We start from the raw sequence: 6,909 nt of genomic DNA, 5'->3' as shown, positions 1-6,909 counted from the left end.
GACAGGACTGTGGCAGAGCACTTAAGTGCAGCTACCGCCCATCTGGGGCGGCTCTTTGCGTCACTCTCCCGCGAGCGTCGGGAGGGGGCGATCGCACGAGTCGCCCCAGACCTTCGCCAGACGGTGGCCCAGGACGGCGGGGACGAAGAATCCCCCTTGCTGTTTGGAGAGGGCTTCCTGGGGCAGCTCCAAACGAGGAATCAAACCATCAAGGTGCTCCGGGAAGCCCGCCAACCACCCCCTCCCGCCGCGGAGCCACCAGCCAAGAGGCCCCGTGGCTCGGCTGCCCCACGGATCATCGCCCAGACCCGAACAGGGGGCCAGCAGCCCTTTCACAGGGGGCCCCTTTCCCGAGGGTACAGGAGGAGGGCCTACCTCCACCAAGGATATCGAGGCAAGTGTAAACACTCCGGCTTCGAACGATGCGACGAATTCTAAGGCAGTTGTGAACTTGATAGTAAGTAGTTGTGAGCTTGATTGTAAGTGCGACAGAGGCTGAAGTATAATTACCAGTTCTGACGAATGGTACTCTCAAGTACAAGCCCGCTTTGCGGTAGAGCGTCTCGCCGCGAACGTGGTACTCCCAAAGGCAGTGGCCTTAAGAAGAACCACAATACTAAGCATTGTTCCCGAGGCAACCATGTACTTGACCGACAAAGCAGCCCAAGGAGTATGGGCACTTCCTGATCCAAACACTCCAGACTTCGCCTTAGTGCAACAGTCTTAACAGTACAACCAGGGGCAACATGACCGGCAGTTTGAGTTGTCGCACTTTAATTGGGATACAGCTGACGGCGGCAAAGGGCTGGAACCAGAACAACCAGGGAAACTACCACGGCCGGCGACGCTGAAACCAGACAGCCACTGGCTGACAGCCATTACAGTCCCGGAGAGCAGTGAGGCCGTGGCACAAATTCCATCGGAATGTCGAGTCCAGCCCGAGCCTATCATCATTGAACCGTGCATGAAGATCACTTTGCGCAGTTTTCCTTTTGCCGCACCTTTGGATTCTGGGGTTGCTATCTCAGAAGGGATTTCATTTTCGAAGTCTGCAAAGCAAAATATACAAGTCTCCGGAAATGAGAAACACGATTACAGCTAGCTTCTCTGACAACCTTCGAGAGGCCAGAGAAAATCTAGACGTCGCCCGAGTGCAGCAGTCGTAACAGTAAAACCAGGGGCAAAGTGACCTGCAGTTCGAGTTGCAGCAGTTTAATTGGGATACAGCTCATTTCATGCCGTGCAATTTATAAACAGTGTACCTTGTGCTAACGACTTGTAATCCAGATATGGGTTTACCCATCTTGTGACAGGAGATCACTATCAACCTGGCAGCTTCTTTACGGACATCGCAAAGCCAGAGGCAAGTGCCAGTGCTGCAGCAGCCCTGGATCCCCCCACCGAGTAGACCGTACCTGCTCCTGCAGCTGCTTCAAGCTGCAGCAGTGACAGGGTGACAGCTAGTCACAACGAAGCCAGGCTGCCCAGAGGGAGGATGGTGCTCCTAGAGCAGGCTCTCTCAGCAGAGAACGATGTACAAAGTTCTCTGCTGAGGGCAGAGTCTGCCCTCCGTATCAAGCTTTTTGAGGAGGAGCAGCAAATGAAGGTGGTAGAGCACCAAATGAAGGTGGCAGAGCACCGCGTGCGGCTCCAGGTGGAGCAGACGAATTAAAAAATTGCTGAGTGGAAGCTGAGAGAGCTTCAACAGGGAGGCGAAAAATAAAAAGCAGTGCCAATGCCTCGACTTTTGAAGGGATCTAATTTATTTCACAAAAGTTGAAAGCTGGGGCAATATCCGAAAAGGGATAGGGTGCGATTTCAGCTTGTTTCATGCTTTGAGAAAATGCATGATTACATAATGGCTCCTGCCTATCATCTATTATTATCATTTGAACTAGTAAAAAGCCACTGCACAGTCACTACAGCAAAGGGTCTGGCAATATTTTCACATTTTTATTGGTGAATAAACAAGAATAAAGAAAACAGTAAAGGCATTTACGAAATACACTAAAAAATACTCATTTACATACAAACATACCTGCAGACGATGCTTATAGGAAAGTTTCATTGGATGCCATGCTATTTAGTCCAGTACAATAGAAAAAAAGCCACTTTCACGACAAAAGCTTTAAAGGGGCAATGGAACAATTTTCGTACTTCGTGCAGATACTGCTTAAAACAAATCCCCGAAGTTTATAAACTATGAAACACGCTTGTGTTTTTAAAGCCGTGTAATAAAAAATGCCAAAGACAAAAATTAAATAAATGGCAGCGTTTCCCCCTTTAACTTGCAGCCAGAAAAAAGTGGCCAAGTGATCTGGAGACGATTATATGCCACTAATGTTGACCATACTGCAGGACACGTGCCGAATTGCAAACATTGTTGGTCTGGCTATTGTCGTCGTTGCAGCACTTGGACACGAGCCACTACCTGAATGATTGTCAAGCTGTTATCACATGCCCAAATCAAGTGCTCACGCAAGACTATTATAAAGTCCAATCTGTGAGCCGCATTGAAATATTGTCACTGGGAGGGAGGACTACACCGACAATGCGACCCCTGAGCTTTTGTGGAGTTTTGTGAAAGAGTGATTGAAAGAATACGTTTGCTTTTATCTGTGAAATTACACTGCAACAAAAAATGTTTCTTGGTCAGCGTCATTGCATTTAGGTATACTTGGGTTCCTCTAGTGCCAGTAAGCTTGCGTAAAGTGAAAAACATTCTAACTGAATATTGTTCCACCGCCCCTTTAAGGCAAAGCTCAATCAGTCATTGCAGAAGCAAGCTTCTACTTCGAAAGAAGCTTCTACTTGAAGCTTCTTTCGATTATTCGCTCCCGTGTCTGTATGCCTGTGAGGAAGTCCTCCACGATGTCCACGGGTGGCAGGTGGACTGGCCGCGTGGCCCTCCTCCTGGGTCTGCGTGCCCTGGGCACAACTGGCGGAGCTGGGGGGATGTGGAGGCTGTGGGCCCTTCCTCAGGCAGGCCAGGTTGTGGAGTGCAGCGCAGGCTGTGATAATCTGCACGGCCCGACGTGGCTTGTGTTGCAGCCTCATGTCAAGGCAGGGGAAGTGCCACTTCCAGATGCCAAAGGCCCTTTCCAAAGAATTCCTAGTTTTGATGTGGGCCTTCTGGTACCTGATCGTGCGAGGGAATATCATGATTGGCTAATTAAAATATAATATTGCCAGTAGGTCCCCTTCATATCTTTCTCCCGAACAGCTTGATTTCAAAATGCTTGAGCACCACTTATAACAACGCACTAGCCGCAGACAACGACAAACAGGAGAAGCTTCACTTGTCCCGCCTCTAGCATCAGCATCATACATTCGGTAGCACTTTGGCATCTCGTGAACCTCGTGCGTGCATGTGCGGCCAAAGCATGCCAGAAGGCATAGAGCGTGCTCTGGAAGCAGGGCAGAAAGACTTCCTGCAGTTCTCACAGTGTCAGTGACTATAATCCTCGATAAGGGTTGATATTTGCGGAGCTAATGTTGCCACACCCAGTATCTTATTTTGTTTGTACATTATTTAACCATCGCAACTAGCTCACAAGTTCAGTAGTGTTACTACTGTTCCACATTTGTATATAATGTTTTTCTTGTATCCACACATAGCCCTACATTTGCTCAGGCACTTCTAGGATTTACTTGCCTGCCTCGTGGTGTGTTGGCTGGACCGGGATCTGCCAGGGGGGTCATCAGAAAAAAGAAGCAGGCGTAGCCCCTGTCCCCAAGCAGCACCCCTGGTACCCGGCGTTCCTCATACAGCACCCGCACACGGGAGTTTTCAAAAATCCGGCTGTCGTGCACCAACCCAGGCCAGCTCACAACCACGTCATAAAATTGCAGCTGGGGGCCGGAGACAGCCTGCAAGTAGATTGCACTAAATGAAACAAGAAGACATGAGTCAGAAAAATTAGTGGCAATGGTCCTATCGAATAAAGCTGTCGTAATACTCGACAAATAGTTTCAGTACAAAAACTGCTCAGGTGATGTGTTCTGACAATGTCAATATGAACATTGAAAGCTGAATGTAATTTTGAATTGGAGAAGAAGCATGACCGGAGAGAAATCTTTTCTATTAGCAAAGTGAGAGGTACACACTTGTAACAGTTTACAGCTGTCACTCCTGTGTGTCAAACTATATACTGTGGGCTTGGCGGCCCATCATCGGGCGAAAGAACTCGAGCTCCGCGCCCGGCGCACCACGTGCGCGGAAGCCACGCTCGGGGCTCGGGGCTCGGCAGTCAGTTGGCTGCCAGGAACGAGTAAAGGTGTTTGTTCTGAGATCTGCATCGTTGGTCCTTCTTGCGGGTGAGCAGTAGCACCGAACTCTACAATACATATAATTAGCACAAATAATGAACACAGGTGTTTAGAAAATTGCTGCCTATAGTCCATTGCAAGAGAAAAAGGTAGGACGAGGGTAAGATGGGCCTGGGAGCAGGAAGCAGACGGAATACTGGAGAAGAGAGGGGGAAACCTCCTCTCTTTAGCTTTCCATTTGCTTCCTCCCCCCCGGCCCGTCTTACCCTTGCCCTACCTTTTTGAGTTGCAACGGACTATAACATATACCCAATGGCCACAGTTAAATTTTGAAGATTTTACTGCAATGTAATATCAACAATAAAAAACCTTCCTGAATTATTTTTTTCTTTTCTTTCTTTTAGTACATTAGGCATGCTCGAGCACTATGCTAGTTTGAAGGTGTGCTTTCCCCTAAGCGCGCGGCTGAGCTGCGGCGAAGCGAGTCACAAGATTGTTGTGTCCGCTCTGCGGTTATTGCTTCTCCGCAGTGCATCCGTGCTTGAGAAGCGCACTCAAGGGGGCTAAACCATCGCAATCAACACTTCGAAAAGTATGAATATTGCAGTTCAATTGGTAGCGAATATCAAAGTATTATTTGAAACTACTATTAGAAAATTAGAATATTCGTGCAGCCCTACTCTTCGCACATAGTACTTAGGCATCAAGAAAAAAAGAAAACTGTACGTTCTCAATTTTCAGTGGCATCGCCAACCATGCCATGTGCCAGATGCTTTAGAGCAGCATGTAGCAGGTTATTCGTTCTGGCTCAGTTTGCGCAGCAGTTCAACCACTGCATATAGTGAACCAAAGACGAGAAGGCTTCGACCACAAAAGTTTCAAGTTATACATGTGTAATGCTTGGGGCAGAATATCCAAATTTTATGCAGTCGAACATGAGCGCATACTCCAGTAAATGACATCTCGCGATCATGCAAGCGTTGCTCAAACATGATGTCAAAAGCTTTTAAACTTTAAATTCGGTAAACCGCTAACTTTGCACTCGTTACCTGGACGTTGATTGAGAAAACTCCCTTGCGGTTGCGGAACACCTCCGTGTCGTCGCCGCCGGGTCTCTTGATTCGCACGTGGGTGCAGTCGATGCACCCGGTGATGCAGGAAAATTTCGTAAGTGCGAAGAAATCGAACCTCACCGTGTTGAATTGGGCGGCGCTGGGGAAGTGAACAAGGTCCCGGAATAGGTGCCTCGCGATCAGCTGCGTAACTACTCCGACCGCGCGGCACACTGTTGGTTGGGACACGTTTACGAGGTCCCCAGTCACAACCTGGAAGGTCCCGGCACCATAAAACCGCAGCGTGACCAGCAGTTGCAGCATGGGGGTCAGCGGAAGCCTCCTGCAGTCGGTGCTCGTTTGTAGCGGCAGCATCCCGAGCAGCTCTCGCACGGTTCCCTTCGTAAAGCGGTACTGCGCCAGGAACTGCCCGTCGTTGTAGCGCTCCATTGGGTTTTCCCTATCCCGAATTGATGGTCGCAGGACTCGTGGAAAAGGAAACGCGTCCCTGAAGACGATATCGCACGCGCGAGTTGCGAATTCGAAGGCGGAGATCCTCTCTGCGACATCGCTTCGCCAAGCCGCCATGTTGAAATGACTACAAAGTCGCGTTCAAGATAGGTCCAACCCAGTCTCAAAATTTGGGCACTTCAAGTTTGGTTCAAGATCGGTTCAAGTTAAGGTGCTTTTATGAAGTGCGCTTGCTCGTTGCAAGATGGACTTGAACAAGTTGAAGCTCGACTTTAGAGCAAGTCACATTTATGAATTTGGGGATAAATCTAGCGGAAAAATTTCCCCACTGAATTTAGCGGGAAACTTTTTCCGCTCGATTTAGAGGCGAATTTTCCCTTAAATGGGAGGCAAGCAGGAGAGGAGGAGGGGCATAGCCCCCCCTCAGTACCGTCCCCTCCCCATCCTAAAAAAGCTGTGCTCTAATTCGGCGTTACAGAGTTGTAAACGGCTTTCATATTTTTTTTTTCAAGAAATATACAGAGACAAGTTCTCCAGAATACGCTCAAGCCTGGATCTAAACGACAAGGCATTGCTAAATCAGTGCAAGGATGAACTCTACAAGTTTAGGCCACCGATTGATGGGCTGGATAGACGATTTCACCTGGCCTATGGTCTCAGAAGAGAGGCCAGCATCGACGAATCCATAATTTTGTTCAAAGGAAGATCTTCGATGAAGCAGTACTACCCCATGAATGCGGTCAAACATGGCGACAAGATTTGGTGCTTGGGGGACATGTTCGGCCTCATCCACACCTTTCAGGTGTATCAAGGAAAGCAACAGGAAACCTCCGACCTCCACGCCGAATCTGGGTTAGGGGGATGAATGGTGCTCGACCTTTCATCATCTGTCTTAAGAAAAGATTACAGGCTTTTCTTCAACAACTACTTCCCCCCGTGCCATTGATGAAAAAACGTTTAGCCTTTCCAATCTGGTGAAGAAGGAAGAACAGCGAAGCTGTACTATAGTGGGACGACCTCAAGGACGACTTCATGGACGACCTCAAGGATGACTTCTTTTACGACCTCAAGGACGACTTCTAGGACGACCTCAGGGACGAAGTCTAGAACGACCTCA

At 48.7% G+C, this 6,909-nt stretch overlaps 2 pseudogenes; both read right to left on the bottom strand.

The window, feature by feature from the left end:
• Positions 1-1,923: 1,923 nt before the first annotated feature.
• On the bottom strand, positions 1,924-4,024 carry LOC121834884 (annotated as a pseudogene).
• Positions 4,025-5,147: 1,123 nt separating this feature from the next.
• Positions 5,148-5,909, bottom strand: LOC115322879 (annotated as a pseudogene).
• Between the last annotated feature and the right edge of the window lie 1,000 nt (positions 5,910-6,909).

Source organism: Ixodes scapularis, unplaced genomic scaffold (assembly GCF_016920785.2).
Source record: "Ixodes scapularis isolate PalLabHiFi unplaced genomic scaffold, ASM1692078v2 PGA_scaffold10__122_contigs__length_95168666, whole genome shotgun sequence".
Lineage (NCBI taxonomy): Eukaryota > Metazoa > Arthropoda > Arachnida > Ixodida > Ixodidae > Ixodes > Ixodes scapularis.
Note: the sequence above shows the minus strand (reverse complement) of the source record. Positions and strands in the feature narration are given on the sequence as shown.